This window comes from Gobio gobio (assembly GCF_949357685.1).
Source record: "Gobio gobio genome assembly, chromosome: 19".
Classification (NCBI taxonomy): domain Eukaryota; kingdom Metazoa; phylum Chordata; class Actinopteri; order Cypriniformes; family Gobionidae; genus Gobio; species Gobio gobio.
Window position 1 is genome coordinate 27,810,817 of NC_137112.1, and position 20,378 is coordinate 27,831,194.

Genomic DNA, 20,378 nt, shown 5'->3' on the forward strand with positions numbered 1-20,378 from the left:
AAATGTAAATCCTGTCATTAATTCCTCATGTCGTTCCAAACCCATAAGACCTTCGTTCATCTTCAGAACACAAATGAAGATATTTCTGATGAAAACCGAGAGCTCTCTGACCCCTGCATAGACAGCAATGTAACGAACACTTTCAAGGGGCAGAAAGGAAGTAAAGACGTCGTTAAAATCTTCCATGTGACTCCAGTAGTTCAACCTTAATTTTACGAAGCGACGATAATTATTTTTAGGCGCAAAAAACAAACAAAATGACTTTATTGAACAATTTCTTCTCATCTGTGTTAGACTTCCTAGTTCTACGGCAGAACGACTTGTGCACATGCGTCGTGGTGCTCACGTGAACAGTGTCGGCCAATGGTAAGCCAGCGTTCTGAAAACGCTGCACTGTTTGCAATATGTGAACAGCGTAAGAGTCTGACACAGGCTAGAAGAAATTGTTGAATTAAGTAATTTTTTTTGTTTTATTGCGCACACAAAGTATTTTCGTGGCTTAATAACATTAAGGTTAAACCACTGGAGTCACATGGACTATTGTAACGACGTCTTTATTTCCTTTCTGGCCCTTGAAAGTGTTCGTTACATTGCTGTCTATGCAGGGGTCAGAGAGCTCTCGGTTTTCATCAGAAATATCTTCATTTGTGTTCTGAAGATGAACGCAGGTCTTACGGGTTTTAAAGAGGAATTAATGACAGGATTAATTTTTTTTGGGTGAACTAACCCTTTAACAACTTAACATTTAGAATTACATTGGCTTTTACATTGTTTTTCTTCAATATATGTCATTGTATGTATGCATCTACTGTATATTGTATGTCGCTTTGGACAAAAGCGTCTGCTAAATACCTTAACCATACTTCACCAAATTTGACATTAATTAATTAATGAAAGTCGTAATGTTAAACTGCTGTCCGTCAGACTATGGCAATAGCTGGGTCTCCATCCAACTTTTTAATGTACATTTGAAAAAGAAATCCTGACTGGAAAAAAATTCACATAAAATATTCTAATGTGAATAAAAACTTTTATGTGGATTGACTCGATATTTCGTTGAGATAACAGAGCTGATGGAAATGCTCTCTAACTAGAATGTTTTTTTTTTTGAGTGTGCCAAATTTGTACGAATGCGCTTAATGAGCAAATGAGTTGGATGGAAACCTGTCTATTGACATCAATGCATATAGTATATCATAGAGCCTAATAATACTGGACAAAAAGGAAGTGATTAATGGGACTTTCCATATGAGAATGATAGATCTATTTTCTTTATTAGTGTGTAAACAGTTTAAACATACCTTTGGACAAATTCAAGAGTTCTTGAGGCCTCTTTAGGATACTGCAAGTTGATGTCGTTCCATGGACATCATCCACTTGCCCGCATAGTGTCTCTCCTGAAAAGCATTACAATATGATAACTAAAAGAGCACTAGAAAACTGCATGACATAAACACACACAAGTGGCGATGTTGGCATGCAGAATTCCAGCACAGTGCTATTAAACAAAAAAGGGAAGAATATACCTTGCACAATTAAGCAAGGTATACTGGGCAGGGTCTCTCTCTGGATATCAGCAGCTGTGGCATTGGGCTAGGGAATAAAAATGTAAACATTACAAAAGGTAAATTACACAGCAAATTCCAATTACTATTATTTTAATATTTCATACAGTATGCCAGGCAGCCATATATAATTTGAGACAAAGAAAATGGTCCACTCAACACAGAAGAAAAAAAGGCAAATATTTGTAATATACTGTATGTATGCTACACCATCTAAAACAGTTAAAGGATGTTAGCCAGTCAACTCCCTATAGCGGTTCAGACTGTCTATGGAATATTAGAATAATTTTGAATAGATAGTCTGTGTGAAGACTATATTATCAACACAATGGTATTGCACAAACAATTTACAAAATAACTGTTGGAAGAGAGAACGAGCCAAAGTAAGTGTGTGTGTGTGTGTGTGTGTGTGTGTGTGTATTTGCAAGTTATACTCACATGAGCCTTAATGTAGATGGTCTTGCTGCCATTATTTACTTAATAGACATCCAAGACTTCACCCACACCTGTTGTCAATTACAAGACAGCAAAACAGAAGTCATAATAACGTTACAATAGCCTGACTGGTAATCAATGCAATAATAACCTGAGCTAAGGAAGCTGACCGGGCTACTAATGTTTATTTTTACAGTCTAACGTTAGTCTAGTGGGCCAATGTTAATGATGCTAACGTTTTTTGAGCTATCGTCATTGTGGTGGTTTTCCATTAGTTACTAGTTCAGCTTGCCTCAACTGTATTCCCCATGTTTGCTTTTCCATTGTGAAAATCTCGTGCCTTGTGGCTGTAAGGTAACTGTGACTGTACCAAGCCTGTAGTGCTCCAGTCAGAAATTGAAGCTTTCGCGCCTCGATCGCCCCCCGGTGGCCGGTCCCAGTATAGCTCCTAAACCCCGCCTCTCCATGTATTTCAATGGGCGCGAGACACACTAAACTATTTAATTACACTTCAAATAATTGTTTCCTAAAGATGGTTTCTGTCATTTTAGGCAGTTTTTATTACAATAATTTCATTTCAAGTGTTCGTTTTTTAAATAAGTTTAGTTTTAGTGAGTTATTTGATGCTATAAAAACGGGGGTGTGACGTCATGATTGACAGCTGAGATTGACGGCTTCTCTGAGTGAAGTTGTCACTGAGGCACTAACGGACTTTTTTCTGGATTTTTGTGAGGAGATTGGAGCTTTAGCTTTCATTTCTACACTTCCATAACTGTTTATTTCACACCAACATAATTAATTATTCTGCATCTGTGAGAGTGTGGGCGGGCTTTTGATAATCGCGCCTCTACTTCCTGTTCTCTACTGCGCAACTCCGGTCCCGAGATCGCTACTGCGCAGACTCGGTCCCAAGATGTCAGCGCCGTGAGCGGGCCTATGAAAGCTTCAACTTTGGTCAGCGGAAGTCAATGGAGTCGCGTCGTCCATATTTTTTTACAGTCTATGGACTGTACCCGTCGAGGTAACAAGGCGAGCCGATGAGATGACGTTCAGATCAACGGCTCTGGTTCTGATATAATTTACAACAAATCCGTGTCTGAAATAACGTTAATCCAGCTAGGAGCCGATGTGCAGCTAATTTACTCCCGCGGCGGTGTTACAGCTGCTGCTGAGTTTGTCTACGTTAGTAACTTATATGATTCCTTCGGTGTTGACCGTTCAGGGCAGCGGTGAAGTTCGCGTCTTACTCTATCCAACTTAACTAACGGTGAAGTTAGTTCAGGAGGTTTCTACCGGGAGCGAGCGAGTCGATGCGAGCTAATTTTAGTAAAGGGACCTAACGCTAATGTCGCGGAAATTGACCAAACTAAACAAACAGCACTCACTCAGATCACCGGTATTAATATATCCATAGACTTATAAAATAAATGTCATGTTACATACCTGAGATGTTCCTTCTTCCAAAAATGGTTGAATACTGCTGGTACCGTTGGCCGGCTGGCCGCGTAAATTTCGAAATTCAAACAGCAGCGATCCCACAATGCTATGCGGTTGCTGTAAAAGAACGCTTCTACAGTGTAGTTACAATAATATTACAGGACTGACCAAAAATTTCCCGTCATGCATTTGCATTTACAGGAAAACCGTGAATACAATACGTTGTTGTAAAATTTATTGTAAAAATTACATCAGTTGCTAACAGTGTATATATTAAATATATTACTTAAATATATTAGGTAAATATATTACTCAAAGGAAGTTTACTGGTGAATTTCTCAATACAGGTAGTTAGAAACACAATAACACAATGGAATACACATACTTTGCATATATATATATATATATATATATATATATATATATATATATTATATATGAAGAGTTCTGATGCAAAAGCCTCTAAAAGCCACTTTGGTCAAAAATGAGATAACGATACTGAGTGAATGCTCTCCGTATATAGTATACATTCATACAATACTTTCACTTCAAACCCACTATATCCCAGCCTCAGCCCATTCAGAAGTACCGGTACTTAGGTAGAAACCTATACATAGAAGCCTGGCAAAAATGCTTATTTTAAAGAAAAACATCAGATGGACTAAAAGGCTTTTGCATCTGAAGTCTTCATATAAATAGCCTCATTATTAAATCAAATATCATATATTTTGAAAATAAAAATATAAACTAGGCTCAAACATCCATTTAAAGGATTATTAATTTCCTGATAATTTCCAAGATGTCCATGTCTTTCTTTCTTCAGTGGAAAAGAAATTAAGTTTTTTGAGGAAAACATTTCAGGATTTTTCTCCACACAATGGACTTGCAACCAACATGTTGAACGTCCACATCAATGCAGTTTTAAAGGGCTTTGAAGTGCTTCAAATGGTACTGCGCGATGCCACCTGAGGAATAGGGTCTTGTCTAGCGAAACGATCTGCCATTTAAAAAAATAATAATTCAAATGTAATTTTAACCACAATTGATCGTCTTGTGCTGGTCTGCAATGAGCCAGGTATTACGTCACATACGTTGAAAAGGTCAAGCCGAACTTAGATGGAAGTACCGTGTTTAAAAGTGTGGAGAAGGAGGATCGTTCAAATTTTATTGTATGTTGAATGACATATTTATTATTTAATTTATCATTGTTTTACCCGTTTTGTTAAAAAAGCGTTTGTATTAGTCTTCGAACGTTCACTTTGTAAACAATGGGGCGGTACTTCCGCCCACGTTCGGCGTGACCTTTTCAATGTACGTTACGTGATGCCTGGCACCACATCTTTGCATGTATATCTGCCGGCGTCTGCATTTTTTCAAATAATATTTAAAAAACATGACGGTTGTTAATGGCACACTGCACACATGCACACTACTTACTTTTCTGAAATGAGACAGCCTTTATGACGCATGCAGCCTTCAAATGCGACCTCTAGAGGACGCAGCCTTTCGAAATAAGACACAGCTAATATTGGCTTGCATAGCGCTGCTTTGTGTACAGGGGTAACCATGGTAACCACAGTATTCCGCTGTTCCATAAGCGCCACCTCCTGCCAGAGAGTGAACTTGCATTTTTATTTAGCCCGTCTGCTGCTTGTACAGATGATCAATACGAAAACCAGAGACACAGCTAATATTGGCTGACACGCAGCAAACACACAGTATTGTAGAATTACACTGGTAGATGGAAAAGTATGCATTATAAAAATCTAAAGATTTGGATATTAAGGTATCTAGAATTATTAACGTATTTTGAAGTGCCCACGATAACAATGCCATGCTGAATTAAACCAATAAGACATGATGCAGCAACCGCCATTTTAACACTACTTTTTAAAAATGTAACGCTCTTATCTTGTTCACTTTTTTCCCTATTTTCCTCTTCCCTCTTTCCTCTTCCCTGCACCAGATTGATAGTGTCGCCGCCTCTTCATTTTCAAAAACGAACGCACACGACTGGCACAAACAAACTTTATTAAACTTATTACCACACATTACTGTCTTAACGCCTTATATCGCTTATTAAGTAGGGCCGGCACTGCTTGTATCTGTTCATACTATTTAATGGACCCAAGCTAACATTAACTAACAATCATCAGTTGGATTTTTATTAACTAACATTAACGTTAATGTTAGTTATCCAACTTTTGATTGACTTACAATGAGCAATACATTTGTTACAGTATTTAATCTTTGTTAACATTAACTAGTGGGACCTTATTGTAATGTGTTACCAAAATTACTTTTGAAATGTAGACATTTGAGGTCAGTCAAGGTAAATGAAATAAATACTGAAACCTTGTAGGCTGGGTTGGCCTAAACATTACATTGCAAAATAAATTACAGTCTTGGACTTAATGCCACCATTATTAACAGTCCCAGTAAAGAGCGGTCAGAGAGACAGAGGATTAAAATTCAGAGGGGAAAACATGACCATTTCCCCCCCTGCAATTGATTGGCGAGGTGTTGTTGTCAACATTAAGATTTGATTACTGCTGACACGATGGCCTGAGTGGAAAACAAAGTCGCGTAATGCCAGTGATGCATTGTGCATATTAAATATAGCACGGATCCTGTCGCTGTAATTAATATGCTGCTGTGGTTTATGAATTTCCTGTCAAAAACAGAGGACCACAGAAGCATGGACAAACATATGTTGTTTCAATGCTTATTCGTTCACTGTTATATGCTTAATAGGTGGGAAAAGAGTTTAGCATTGCAGCATTTTTAATATGTTAACTGACTCCATACAAGGCCCCAATTGTTTGAGCTAAGTCGATTAGTAAACATTATTATTTTGAATATTAAATTATTTCTTTGCACTCCAGAGTGTGTATTTGACAGTATAATTGGCATCAAAATAATTACAGAATGGGTTTCTCTCTGTGAATGTGTGTTTGTGTGAAGATTGCGTGCAGGGTTATTTTAGAATATGTTGTTGTTTCTCTTGAGGAATTTTCTCACCTGCAAGCTCTTGTGATATTTACCACTTCAAATAACACATCATATGTCATATGTGTCTTTGGCCCTGAAGGCTTGCTCATCATCAGCCTGTTAAGAAATGTGACATAATTAATGGAGGTAACACTTTAGAATACTGTTCTGTCATTAATTAATAACTGCAGGAACAAATGAGTAACACAATATCAACATTCTAACTACTAACTAACAAGAAACTGAACATGAATCCTTCTGATGGATTTGATAATACTCGAGTCATTGGGTTACCATGATCTTCACATTATAATTAATTACTCATTGTGCATTATTCACATTAATTATGATCCTGTATATAGATGTTCTTAGTAGTCCTCTGGAAGGAATGAAAAAGTAGTAGTTATTGATTAACTAATAGTGAACTACCTCATTCAACTGAGAACTGTTGCTTACTAATTCGTTAATCAGAGTTTCTTTTTAGATAATAGTAGTTACTAGAGTGTTAATATTGCGTTACGCATTTTTTCCTGTGTATTTATTAATTAATGGCGGAAAGCCGGAAACATATTATAAAGTGTTTATTAAATATAAAATATCTAAATATTCATATCTATATATTTTTTTAAATCTTGAGAACAGAAAAAAATCTATTTAAATAATAAACATAAATATAAAATATCTGCAAGCAGCCATTATCAGGGCTAAGTGCAAATAAGAAAACAAGACATGCCAAAATGGCTGGGAGTGTCAGATCAACTGCAGCAATGATCAATTAAACACATTTTAAGATGATTTTAGGCAAAAAGGCTGAAAAATGCATTGTAGTCTATGGGAATTTCATGTTCCCTTTCGTTCAGTCACTACGACGTAACGTTAGTGACTAACGAATGGGGGTTTCGCTTAGAAGCCTATCAACTTCGAGTTTTGAGAAAACGCCCAATGGCGTGCCAATGCCATGGGCATGCGGAATTTGCATACGTAACTCCGCCTCACTGCGTGAGTATATAAGGAAGTACGAGGCAATATCGCATTATGTTCTGCTTTCGGAGCCAAGAGTACCTACCTCTTCACTCCTACAGCCTTCTGAGACTCTGTCAGCTTCTTCGAGACGAGCAGCTTTCCAGTCGGTGTTGGTGTGACGGCGCGTTCCAGTGATCGCATACTTCCTGCCTGCTGATCTGCGCAGTGGTCCGTTTGACAGCTGGTGTGTGTTTCCCTGGGCGCTTCGGCATCGACTGCGAGGCTTTCCTCTCACAAAAAGAGCTTGCGCGTGGCACGTCTTTTTCAAGACGGCTCGCCCGTGCACTTCCTGGTGCGATCGATTTTCCGCTGCTGTCTATGGACGCATTCACTGCTCGAGCGTGTTTGGGCTTCAGCACGTTCGGGCAGTGTTTGCGGATGTGTCACGTTTCCATTGCGGGGGCGTGACCATCGCGATGTCGCGGTCGAGACTCAATGATCTCCGTGAGGAGAGAGAGTCCCCTCTGCCACACCCCAATCTACCGTCCCCGAGTGAGATGGTACTTTGGCTGGTGGCCAGGGTGACCTGAGGGCGGTGCTGTGGTATTAAGAACCCCGACGTTCATTCCTCGGGCCACGCCCCCCTCTTATACATCGCTTCCGTGAGTGTTGGATTGAATCTACGGCCCGTCTCTGACGCCCCGTTCGTTCAGTTCACGCTCCGGATAGCAGTGAGATGTCGATCGCCGCATCCCAAGGTGGGCTGGAGTCCTTTGGGGATGACGATTAGGTTGTGCTCCGCCTCCGGGTGCCTCCAATGCCTTTCGCTCCCGGGGTGCATGAGGAGATCACGCGGTCCCGGAAGTCCCCGTGCTTCCCGTGACCGTTTGGTGGCCTCCTCCGCCTTCTCTGCCCTTGATGGGGCCGCGGCCTAGGGTACACTGGGGCCCCCTCCCCCCCACTGTTGAACTCTCTGTTGCGCACTACGGTGTCCACAGAGGGCTTTGACGTGGCGTGGTGTGGCTGTCCTAAGCACCCCCCCCAAAGCCTGTGGGCTCGTCTACTTCGGTGGCGTGGTCCCGCAGAGCTACGGGCAGGCCGCCGCCCCTTTGCACATGCACAAGGGTGGAGCCGACCCAGGGCTCTTCATTGAGCTGCGTGCCGCAACTGACCCCGCCCCCGGGCGGTGAAGGTGGCCACACGCTCCCTGGGTCGGGCGATGTCCACAGCTGTGGTCCGGGAGAACACCGGGCCTTACCTGGTGATGTGGAGGACGTTGAGCGGGCCCGCCTCCTCAACTCACCCATATCCCAGGCTGGCCTCTTCGGTGGCGCGGCTGAGAACTGCGCCCAACAGTTCTCGGCCGCCCCAGAGCAGACTGAGGCTGTAACACGTACTGCCCCGGCGGCCAGCTGCTGCACCAGCCGCCGGCCCAGTCGCCTCAGTCCGCTCGCCGCCGAGGGCGCCCTCCCTCTTCCCGCCCGGCCCCAGCAGCAGCCTTCACCTGGGCCGCGCCGTGGAGGTGGTTGAGGATGTCGCCCAGTCCGCTCCCCAGACTGGTTAAACGCCAGGATGGAGGTGGACAACTCAGAGATGGGTTCCAGTTCTTCCCAGGGGATGGTAGCAGGGCCTCTCCTTCCCCCGGTGGAGGGCCGGGGGAAAATCCTTCCTCTGCTGGCCCCCGGGCTAGCAGCGCTTGGGAAGAACTCATGTTCCTGTCTCTGAGCACCCAGAGACCGGTGATGACAGTGCGCGCCACCCTCGGGTCTCGCCACTCGCATCCCTCTCTGTCGCCAGCCCCCTGGCAGAGCAGACCCCAGTGGAACGCGAGTCCTTCCCTGGTCTCCTCTGTCAGGGCGCAGCCGTTAACCGTGCTCCGACCCCGGGACGCCCAACAGCCTCCCTTGTCCGCGCCGGTAACGCTGCCTCGCTGCCCCACCCAGGGTACGTCTGTTGTCCGTAGGACCCCGTTGGTGCAGTCTCTGGAAGCCTGGCTTCAGCTTCCGGGGCTGTCCCGCTGGGTTGCCCGGACCGTCAGGCTCGGCTACGCGATTCAGTTCGCGCAGGCTCCTCCCCGTTACAGGGGAGTCCGCTATACCGTGACCGGGGCCCATGCCCCCGTCATGCGTGCAGAGATTGCCACTCTACTGGCGAAGGGTGCGATCGAGCCTGTCCCTCCAGCCGAAATGAGGTCGGGGTTCTACAGCCCCTACTTCATTGTACCCAAGAAAACCGGTGGGTTACGACCAATCCTGGACCTTCGCATCTTGAACCGATCCCTTCACCGGCTTCCGTTCAAGATGTTGACTGCGAAACGCCTTTTCGAATGCGTTCGTCCGTACGATTGGTTTGCAGCGATCGACCTGAAGGACGCCTACTTCCATGTCTCCATCCTTCCTCGACACAGACCGTTCCTACGGTTTGCTTTCGAGGGGCGGGCATACCAGTACGCGGTTCTCCCATTCGGGTAATCTCTGTCCCCTCGCGTCTTCACGAAGATCGCCGAGGCAGCCCTTGCGCCCCTTCGGCAGCACGGGGTCCGCATCCTGAACTACCTCGACGACTGGCTCATACTAGGCCACTCTCGAGAGCAGGTTTGCGGACACAGAGATCTGGTTCTCCACCACTTAGCCCGTCTGGGCCTTCGGGTCAACTGGGAGAAGAGCAAACTTTGCCCCGTGCAGAGGATCTCTTTTCTCGGTATGGAGATCGACTCGGTCGCCATGTACGCGCAGCTTTCGAGCGAGCGCGCGCAGTCTCTGCTGACTTGCCTCCGACAAATCGAGAGCAAGAGTGCGGTTCCACTGAAACTATTTCAGAGGCTCCTGGGGCATATGGCATCTGCAGCCGCGGTAACGCCGCTCGGATTGCTTCATATGAGACCGCTTCAGCACTGGCTTCGCGATCGAGTCCCGAGATGGGCATGGCAGTCTGGCACGCTCCGGGTCCAAGTGACTCGGGCCTGCTTACAGACGCTCACCCCGTGGTCGAACCTCAGTTTTCTACGGGCCGGTGTGCCCTTAGAACGAGTTTCCAGGCATGTTGTCGTATCGACGGATGCCTCTGCCACGGGCTGGGGTGCCATGTGCAATGGACAAGCAGCCGCGGGCTCCTGGACAGGACCCCAGCGCCTCCTGCATGTCAATTGCCTCGAGTTGCTGGCAGTACGGTTCGCCCTGCACCGCTTCCGAGCGCTGCTGAAGGGTCAACATGTGCTTGTCCGGACAGACAACACGGCCGTAGTAGCGTACATCAACCACCAGGGCGGTCTACGCTCCCGCCGTATGTCTCAACTCGCCCGCCATCTCATCCTATGGAGTCAGAAGCGCCTGAGGTCCCTTCGCGCTGTCCATATTCCGGGAGTCCTGAACCACGCAGCCGACCAGCTCTCGCGGTTTCAGCCTCTCCCGGGAGAATGGAGACTCCATCCCCGGACGGTTCAGCTGATTTGGGAACAGTTCGGCGACGCACAGGTAGATCTGTTTGCCTCCCACGACTCTTCCCACTGCAGCCTGTATTATTCCCTGACCGAGGGCACGCTCGGCACGGATGCACTGGCGCACAGCTGGCCGCAGGGCCTACGCAAATATGCGTTCCCCCCAGTGAGCCTACTCGCACAGCTCCTGTGCAAGATCAGGGAGGGCAAGGAGCAGGTCCTTTTGGTCGCCCCGTACTGGCACGGCCGGACCTGGTTCCCCGAACTCATACTCCTTGCGACAGCCCCTCCCTGGCCTATTCCTCTGAGACCGGACCTCCTTACTCAGAGACGGGGCACCCCTTGGCACCCGCGTCCCGACCTCTGGAGCCTCCACGTGTGGCTCCTAGACGGGACGCGGCAGGTTTGAGTGGCCTACCTCGCCACCATCACTTCCGCTAGGGCAGAGTCCACTCGGCATGCCTATGCGTTGAAGTGGAACCTCTTCATCACCTGGTGCTCTTCCCGCCAAGAAGACCCCTGGAAATGCCTGATCGGGTCCGTGCTTGAGTTTCTCCAAGAGGGGCTGGAGCGAAGGGTGTCTCCCTCCACCCTCAAAGTATATGTGGCCGCAATATCTGCCCACCACGATCTCTTGGAGAACAAGAAGGTAAGTCAGCACAACCTGGTCATCAGGTTTCTGAGGGGAGCCAGGAGACTGAATCCTCCTCGCTCTCCTCTCGTACCCTCTTGGGACCTCGCAGTAGTGTTAACTGCTCTGCAGAGACCTCCCTTTGAGCCTTTGCGGTCGGTTGATATTAAGTTTCTGTCTATGAAGACGGCTCTGCTGACCGCGTTGGCCTCAGTCAAGAGGGTCGGGGACCTGCAGGCATTTTCGGTTGACGAAGTGTGCCTGGAATTCGGGCCGGCTAACTCTCACGTGATCCTGAGACCCTGGCTTGGATATGTGCCCAAGGTTCCCACCACTCCGTTTAAGGACCAGGTGGTGAACCTGCAAGCGCTGCCTTTGGAGGAGGCAGACCCAGCCTTGGCATTGCTCTGTCCAGTACGCGCCCTCCGCGCCTACGTAGACATGACGCAGTGTTTCAGGACCTCAGACCAGCTCTTTGTCTGTTATGGTGGAGAGCGGAAGGGAAGTGCTCTCTCAAAGCAAAGGCTGTCTCACTGGATAGTGGACACCATTGCTTTGGCTTACCAGCAGCAAGGCCGACCATGTCCCCTTGGTGTGAGGGCACACTCCACCCGGAGTGTGGCCTCCTCTTGGGCTCTAGCGCATGGCGCCTCGCTAGCAGACATCTGCAGAGCTGCAGGCTGGGCGACACCCAACACATTCGCCAGATTCTACAATCTCCGAGTGGAGCCAGTGTCCGACTATGTACTCGCCCCCCCGAGGGGCCGGTGATGGGCCAGGCTCAGGTGTCTTTGCTTGCTCGCCACTCCACTCCACGGACTGGATACGTGCAATATTTTCCTCAGGTGAGCTCCCCGAGAGCCCTGAGCTCCTCCAGCACTGTCGACGCCGACATCAGTTCAGTCTGCCCTTTCGAGCCCAGACCCTCATGTCCGGCCAGGTGCCCCATGTGCATGGTTCCCTCCGGCGACCCCCACATGTGTATTTCACCGTAAGTCTCCGCAGTGAGCGGGTTTCTTCCCTTGGTGTGTCCCCGCCACCCCTAGGGTTAAAAATCCACCTTCGGCTGGTACCCTAGAGATCTTCCATATGCAACCCTCAGCGGGTCATATGTGTCTCTTAAGTCCTCCCCACGGGTAGGCATTTTTGGCATTCCCTCACTGGGATATGCTTCCCAGTGTACCTTGGTATTCCTGTGTTAAGTGGGAGTCCTTCGTCCGTACTAGTCTTACGACAGGGTACTCACACTTACGCAGGGCGCTGGAAGACAGCTGAGTGGCGGGATTATATTGGGACCCCCATTCGTTAGTCACTAACGTTACGTCGTAGTGACTGAACGAAAGGGAACGTCTCGGTTACGGATGTAACCCTCGTTCCCTGAGGAGGGAACGGAGACGTAACGTCCCCTTGCCACATCAGCTGTGCTACCTGGAACGCAGGAGTTCAGTCTTGGCTCCTCAAGCAGGTAACATAATGCGATATTGCCTCGTACTTCCTTATATACTCACGCAGTGAGGCGGAGTTACGTATGCAAATTCCGCATGCCCATGGCATTGGCACGCCATTGGGCGTTTTCTCAAAACTCGAAGTTGATAGGCTTCTAAGCGAAACCCCCATTCGTTAGTCACTAACGTTACGTCTCCGTTCCCTCCTCAGGGAACGAGGGTTACATCCGTAACCGAGACGTTTTGTTCTATTATAGGCACAATCCTACCATTTTTATTTATTTTTTGTCCTCGGAGTGAGCCGGAATGTCAATTTTGGTGAAAATATCTCATCTATAACCTTCGTTTTGGAGTTATAGACATTTATATGAAAAAACCTGTAAAAAAAATGACTGACATTTGACTTTGATTGGATTTTACTACCCCTTACTATCAATATTTTGACATTTGGGCATTAGCAGTATATTATCGACCTATGTTTCCGAACTTCTGATGCTGGTTTCGTCTCGATCGGACTAGCAGTTTCGAAGATATCAGCTAACGTTTTTTAAGCGCTAAATTACCATGCTGCACAAACCATACAGCGAAACCTGGTAAGTACTGGTATCATTGGACTCGGCAAGGATTCAGGAGACAAAAAAAATTACTCCCATGAAAATACGTCAACCACACCAAAGTTATACGCATTTTTTTTAATTCTCCACTAGGTGGCGCTGTTTTGAAACTTCAGGCTCCTTCAGGGCATTGTTGTGATGACCCATACCGAGTTCCGTAACAATCAGTTAATGTGTTCATAAAATACAGTATTTTATCCCATAATTCAAAATGTCCGACAGCCAAAATGTCTGATATGGTAAAATTGGATATCAGTTGACTCGGCATGATGTCCCGAATCTAAGGAGACCAATTTTATGATTTTGGACAAACGGTTCAGAAGTTATAAGCAAAAATTTGCGCAACCGCTGCGTAAAATTTGTTTGCGCGTTGTTTGCGAACAGTTGTACGGATCAACTTGAATTCCATAACTTTTTGTCGGCATGGTCTGAAGATGATCTAGTTCAATTTTCGGTTAATTAAAAATAGTGGGACAATTTTCATGATGGAAAATTACGTCATTGGGTGCAATCAGCTTGAGTCAAGGAAAAAAAATAGTTTCTAGCCCTTAGGGTTCAAAAGTTATTAGCATTGCATTGGGTAGCTGGTTCGATCCCAGTGGTCACCACCAGTGTGTCCTTGAGCAAGGCACTTTACTCCATGATGCTCCAGGGGGATTGTCCCTGTAATAAGGGCACTGTAAGTCGCTTTGGATAAAAGCGTCTGCCAAATGCATACATTTTAAATTTAGCATAAACATGAGTGAAACTTTGGACAGGAGGCGCTAGAGAGATAGATTTGGAGACTCCAAAATTGGTGTGGTTAATGTTGGGCTAGTCCTCTATCAGTGTGCCAAATTTCACAACTTTTTACCATATGGTTCTATGGGCTGCCATTTTAAAACTTAATGTATCCTTCAGAACTCATTCTAATATACTGATTTTGTTGTTCAAGAAACATTTCTTATTATCAATGTTGGAGGTTATTATCAAGTTGCTCTGCTTCATATTTTTCATATTCATATTTAAGTAACTTTGCAACATGTCAACTAACTCTCATTAGAGTATTAGTAGACTGTCTGCTTAATATCTGCTGACTCTTTATTGTGATGTTCCCCCAACAGACATTCTATTGACTATAAGTAACTTTGCAAGTAAATGCAAACTTATTCTACTAACCCAAACCGACCTTTAACAGTCTACTAATACTCTTGAGAGTTAGTTGACATGTAGGTGTAATGTTACTTATAGTCAACAAAGTGTAAACCTTATTTTCAAGACTCCTTGATGAATGGAGTTTAAAAGATCAGCAATTTATTTGAAATAGAAATACATTTATTTTCTGTTGCTTTTAATCAATTAAAAGCATTCTCGCTGAATCAAAGAAATCTTACTGACCCCAAACTTTCAACCATAATGTATGTAAACCTAATACTAGATCAACCTTCAATCTGGATGGATCAGTGCAATCCCGCCCTTATGTGACCTCACCCCTGAATTGCAAGCCTCTGACTTCTCTTTCACAGATACTCCCATTCAAAAGGTCCCTGTATATAAAGCACATATTTCAGTGCACATCTCAGGTCAAAAGCACTGCTCCTGAGATTGTTTGAAAATAGTAAAAAGTTCTTTCAGGCATTAGCCCTACAGAGCAGTTTTGTCCTTTTTTTCCTCCTACGGAGGAGAAAATGAGTGATTCGGCTGTATCTGGGCTCCTTCCTCACTTTCTGTCATTTTCAGGCCAGCGCTCCCCGGAGAGTCCTCCAGCCGTAGGCGTGACATATATAACGCATGGACTCTGTCACGCTGCCTTATTTTAGAGTGCCCCGCTTGGCTGCGGGAACTTTAACTTTATGTAAATCATATTAATAAATTTGCGCCAAAGTTGCTCAAAGGATTTTCACCCACGTTACTGGAGGGTGACAAAGGGGGGTGTGGAACCGTAATCCCTTTTGTTCAGTTCCGGCTCGCTGCGAATACTCTGTGTACTTTTGTATGAATGATTGTGGTATGTATGTGTGCAGGCAATACTTTGCCACCTAATTTCATCTTTCCATTCATCAGGACTACACACAACAGCATACAGTGCCACTATAATAATTACAGATGTGCCAAAACAACAGTTAAGACAAAATATTATGAATAATTGATTCATTTTAACCTTTTAAGACCTAATTTACCACCTGAGCACCGTTTGCATTCAATTTTCATATGAAATAATTATTCCAGCATTGCTGAGTTAAAAGCATTGAAAATGTTCCCCTGGTAATGAAGGAGTGGAGTTAAGAGTGATGGATGGATTCAAACGGCTGACATGAATGCTAATCACATATGTAAATATGGTTGCTCTAAGTGGTTGCTGTCTTCTGTGTAGTTTGTTTGCTGTAAAGAGACATGTGCTGATTGGTCGGTTGGTTAGACGGTTGAGTTACTGGTTGAGGCAATTTTTTTCAGTGCTCCTGCCACTGTCAAATTGGCCATTACAGTCCACACACACACCACTATAGTTGTCCCTCTGACTCTCAATTATCAGAGCTGTGTTAAAATACGGAAGTTAATTAGCTCCCTGCAGGGATAAAGTTTAGAACTGTTAAAAATGAAATGCGAAGCCTTTTTTTCTTGTGATGGCAGCTATGAACTCAGACTTACTGATATACACACTCATACAAACATTGACGTAAGGGATAATGTACAGTCAGACTGTCATATTCATAAATATTATCACAAGACTGGGGTGTTGTGTCACCTTGAAGAGGGTTATGTGATGATGACTGTCTGACTGTGTATTATTCCAATTATTACATAGCTATTCACCAAAGTAAAATGTTTAAAAAAATGTGGACAGAGGAGAGTCTTCTGGCAAACTGAGAACATGACAGTCACAGAGCTTGTAATAAAACAAGAATCAACATAGGCTTGGCTTTTCGGAGATGGTGAGAACCAAGGGATTTGAAATATTGGAAAGGCATTGGAGATTCTGTTTTTATTACACAACAGTTGAGTAAGCTATTTTATTGAACAGATAAATTGCCATAGCTCTCTAACAGAGTTCATTCTAAAGTATTATCTATTGTGAAGGGTCATTTCATTATAGTTGTTTTAGCGCTGTGCTGGAATTTAGTGTCTATTAAGAGCTACATAACGTCTTCAGCTAGTCAGCTTGAAATCCTTCCCATCTATCTCTTAAGGATAGTAGTGAATGTTTTATGAGCATAGGCTAACCATATTCATGCACACAGTCACAGAGCCGAAGCACAACCAAAACAATGTTATTCCGTAAAATGCATGCAGTTATATAGTGTAAAATATTTAATTGAGAGCATCACTGCATAACATATTATAATGTTTATAAGAAAATGAAAAAAAGCACAAATGTCAGGGCATGTCAAAACTTTTTCAGGGCCCCAAAACCCCCTCAGACCCCAGAGGGTTAAGACTTGTTTTTATAGACTGTATCTTGAATAAGGGCATTTTGTCTTATTGCACTTTTTTTCACTTGTTTATACTAAAATAAGTGGAAAAGATGCATCCAGACAAAATACCAAAACAAATCTTGTATTAAAAATAAACTATATTGCCAAAAGTTTTGGGACGCCTGCCTTAACATGGAAATTCACTTTAATTACATTCCATTCTTAATCCGTAGGGTTTAATATGGAGTTGGCCAACCCTTTGCAGCTTTAACAGCTTCAACTCTTCTGGGAAGGCTTTCCACAAGGTTAAGGAGTGTGTTTATGGGTGTTTATTAGTATCTTCTAGAAGCGCAATTGTGAGGTCCAACACTGATGTTGGACGAGAAGGTCTGGCTCGCAGTCTCCCCTCTAATTCATCCCAAAGGTGTTCAATCAGGTTGAGGTCAGGTCTCTGTGCAGGCCAGTCAAGTTCCTCCACATCAAACTTGCTCATGTTGGAACAGGAAGGGGCCATCCCCAAACTGTTCTCACAAAGTTGGGAGCATGAAATTGTCCAAAATGTCTTGGTATGCTGAAGCATTAGGAGTTCCTTTCACTGGAACTAAGCGGCCAAGGCCAACCCCTGAAAAACAACTCCACACCATAATCCCCCCTTCACCAAACTTTATACTTGGCACAATGCAGTCAGGCAAGTGCCGTTCTCCTGGAAACCACCAAACCTAGACTCGTCCATCAAATTGCATGACAGAGAAGCGTGATTGGTCACTCCAGAGAACACCACTGCATCCGACACTTTGCATTGCGCTTGGTGATGTAAGGCTTGGATGCAACCTGATCTCACAGAATTCCGTGAAATGAACACGGGCCCCTTAACTCAAAATCCGTGGCAGTTTCACGGAATCTGCGAAAATTCCGTGATGGGTCCACAGAAGTGATGCCTATGTAAGTTAATGACAGTAAACAGACAGTTGGGCATGTTGGTTATCGTCATGAAACTATGATTTTGCCATTATAACATGGAGTGTGATTCTCGATTTAATCAGCCAGCATATAATTTTATTTACAATTATTCTTTTTTTTTACGGTATTTGACACGTTTTGAACACGTAACCCAATCCCTTCCCTAAACCTATCCATTTGTGTATTATAAAAAACAGGATATAACAGGCAGATACTACTGCAGGCACAATTTATTCAAAAAGTACAAATATTCCAAGTGTTCCGAGGCCAAACGTTTGATTTGTGTGAAGAAAATCCTCCAAATCGATCAGCAGCGTTGAGTCCATCCGCCAAAGATCATAAACACATTTCAAATTTTACCGCCGGAAGAAACGTTACGTCAGGTTTGACAGCATTGGCTGTCGTATGTCTTGTGACCAATTGCGTCATTATGTCGGCTTTGATTGTAAAATGCTATTGGTTCTCATGTGTCTGATATGAATGAGTGTGTTGTGTTCACGGAGTGGCGGGATCATAATTTTAGCGATTAAAACATTAAGATCAACTCTGTTCTTTACATGAAGACATCGTGTGACTTCAGAAGACTTGGAATGCAACATGAGTTAATACTTTTATACTGTTTTTGGTCAGTTTTTGCAATAAATACCTGTGACTACTTGTATTTGCCTGTTATGTGTTTTATATTGTTGAGAGTGGGTAGGTTTAGGGTAGGAGTGGAGTTAGTAGCTCCAAAATATAAAAGTAGCCTATAAATATTCATAAAATCATGTCTACTTTTTACTGTCATTGACTTACATAGGAATCACTTCCGTGGACCCATCATGGAATTTTCGGTGATTCCGTGAAACTGCCACGGATTTTGTGTTAAGGGGCCCGTGTTCATTTCACAGAATTCTGTGAGACCAGGTTGCTTGGATGTCTTGGTATTTGTTATAATACCACTAACAATGGACCGTGGAATATTTAGTAGTGAGGAAATTTCCCGAATGGTTGCACAGGTGGCAACCTATCATGGTACCATGCTTGAATTTACTGAGCTCCTGAGAACGACCCATTCTTTCACAAATGTTTGTAGAAGCGTATGCATGCCTAGGTGCTTGATTTTATACACCTGTGGACATGGAAGTGATTGGAACACCTGAATTCAATGATTTGAAGGGGTGTCCCAATACTTTTGGTAATATTGTGTATATTGTCTGAAAACACTCTCAAAGTATTATGCAGTGTTGCTTCTCAAGTAAATTTTACTTGCATTAAGGATTTCTAGCTGTTTCTACTTGAAAATTAGATTAAATATTTTGTATGAATATATTTTTATTTTGCACAGTGCATTCCAGAAAACAAAGGATTCTAGAAAGTATGTTGTACAATGTACAATATGTATGAATGTTTTCTGTATTCTAAATGTCTTTTTGTGCCTAATCTGTTTGTTTAGAAATAGTATCACAGTAAGATCATGAAATCCAAAGAACGTGATCAAATCATGCAACATTTTCATCATGAAATCAACATCATGAAACATTTTCTTATGGAAATTGGTCATTATAATCATATTATATCTCTGTATGCGGATGATATAATTTTGTTTTTAGATAATTTTGACACCTCCATTCACCCAATTATTAAGGAATTTGATAATTTTAGCAGCCTGTCAGGCTACAAAATTAATTGGACGAAATCTGCCCTTATGCCTCTAAATGATGTGCACATAAATGTTCCTATTCCCGTTTATATTCAATCCAAAAGCTCGTTTACATATTTGGGCATTACGATTTATAAAAATATACATAAAATTAATAGAGACAACTTCAACACGATGCTAAGCAAAATAAAATCAGACATTCATAGATGGAGGAATCTAAAAACATCTCTTCAAGGTAGAATTAATTCAGTCAAAATGAATATATTGCCCCGTCTCAACTTCCTCTTCTTTATGCTACCACTTTGCCCCCCTCCAGATTACTTTAAAGATATTCATTCCATGATTTCCAGTTTTATTTGGGATGGTAAACGGCCCAGGGTTCGTCTAAATACACTGCAACGACCCAAATTACTTGGTGGACTGGCAGTACCAAACTTTGAGCTTTATTATTGGTCATTTCAGATCAGAGCGCTCAGCACATGGGTAGACCCACAGTCTACCACTGCATGGCGAGTGATTGAATCTGCTAAGATTTTTCCTCATAAGCTGCAAGACATACTATTCTCCAGTATAGCTAATAAAACAATAAAAAAATTTGGTCCCATCATTGCTAACTCTATTCAAATGTGGAAGAAAGTAGAACGGTGGATAGGCGGTCCACCCAAAGTCTGTCAGAACACACCACTATGGCATAATCCAAAGTTATTATGTGGCAACAAGCCATTCAATCAACCATCTTGGTCATCCCTTGGGGTGAACACATTGGGTGATATATATGATACTAAAGGTCTTTGCTCCATTCAAGATTTAAGGACACGCTTTTCCCTTCCTGGGTCTTCTTATTTTGTTTACTTTCAGCTAAGATCA